General features: G+C 51.7%; 1 pseudogene; it reads right to left on the bottom strand.

Moving 5' to 3' along the window:
- Positions 1 to 208: 208 nt before the first annotated feature.
- Positions 209 to 1,251, bottom strand: LOC101647638 (annotated as a pseudogene).
- Positions 1,252 to 1,550: the final 299 nt, after the last annotated feature.

The following is a 1,550-nucleotide window of genomic DNA, read 5'->3' as shown; positions in this document are numbered from 1 at the left end:
CCCCCCCCCCATCCCCCATCCCCACCAGCTTTTTGAAACGCTCTGGTAAAAGCTACCTTTTGCGTGCTAACGTGGGCTTAGGCTTTGATTGGACAGGTGTGATGCTTTCAGATCAATCTGTGCCTGTTATTGGTCACCGTTTTCTTTCTTTTCTTGTTTTTGAAGGCTAAACAATAATTTATTGAGACCTGCCCTCCCAGGCTCCAGGTCACTTTTGCCGCTGGTAGATCCTGTGTGCTAGCCGCTGGAGGACGGAGGGCGGCAGCGGCCCGGAGTACTGCTCCATGAGGCTCCTGAGGCTGGAGAAGCTGGCTTCCTCGTACTGCCGGAACACGGCCGGCAGCTCCATCTCTTCATACACAGCCTTCACCTGTGCCACCTTCTTTGCCTCCTTCTGCCCATCATTCTCCTGCCGCACTCGGTGCTGCTCCGGAGAGGCCCGCTGCAGACACTGAACCACCAGCCAGCTGCATTTGTTGTCCTGGATACCACTGCCAACCTTGCCCCTCACATTGGGGTCACCAAAGAGGTCCAGATAATCATCCTGGATCTGAAAGTACTCGCCCATCTCCAGTAGGATCCGCTTGGCATCAGCATGCTCCTTCTCCCGTCAAAGCCCGCCATGGACATGGCAGCAGCGACGGGGTGGTAAAAGGAGAACAAGGTCTTGTACTTGACAATGGATTTGTACCTCTTTGGAGTAAACCTGCTGAGATCTACGTTGCTGAGATCCATGTGATGAGGTCCAGGGTCTGTCCTATCTCAGTCTGATAGGAACTCTCCAGGGAGAGCTTGAGCAACTTCAACAGGCGGTAGATAGAGGATTCCAGCAGCATGGTGTCATTGATGGCATCCAGACCTATGCCTGGCTTCTGGTACCAGCAGGGCTGCCCCCGGCGGGTGAGGGATGAATCCATTATGTCATCCAGTATCAGGAGGAAAGCTTGGAGCAAGTCGACCCACCAGCCCACGGCCAGGGCCAGCTGCAGACTGTCAGCATCCTGCTTCCCAGGCTCCGCCAGCTCCTGGAACACAGCCAGGACCGTTGCACCTCGGTTGTACTTGCCTCCGATGACATTGTATTCTATGACCTTCTTGAGCCGGGCAACTGCGTCTCCCGTCTCAAGTCGGGAGGTCATCCTCAGTCAGCACTTTGTGCACATGGGAGAAGTGCTGGATGAAATTCTGCTTTTCTTGAGCATAAGTGTCTACTTTCTGGTCTCCATTCATTCTGAGAGAGGAGCAAAATGCTCTATTCCAAGGTGCAAGTTCTTGCTTAGTCCTCTTTTTTTAAAAATCATTTTATTAGGGGCTCATACAACTCTTATCACAGTACATACATGCATCAATTGTGTCAAGCACATTCGTACATATGTTGCCATCATCATTCTCAAAACACCTGCTTTCTACTTGAGCCCTTGGTGTCAGTTCCTCATTTTCCCCCTCCCTCCCTGCTCCCCCTCCCCCCTGAACCCTTGATAATTTATAAATTATTATTATTTTGTCATATCTTACACCATCCGTCATCTCCCTCGCCAACTTCTCCACTG

The sequence above is a fragment of the Echinops telfairi genome, unplaced genomic scaffold (assembly GCF_000313985.2).
Source record: "Echinops telfairi isolate 266 unplaced genomic scaffold, ASM31398v2 ScPeMD7_9;HRSCAF=40, whole genome shotgun sequence".
NCBI classification, from domain to species: domain Eukaryota; kingdom Metazoa; phylum Chordata; class Mammalia; order Afrosoricida; family Tenrecidae; genus Echinops; species Echinops telfairi.
This window is presented reverse-complemented; position numbering and strand designations above follow the sequence as displayed.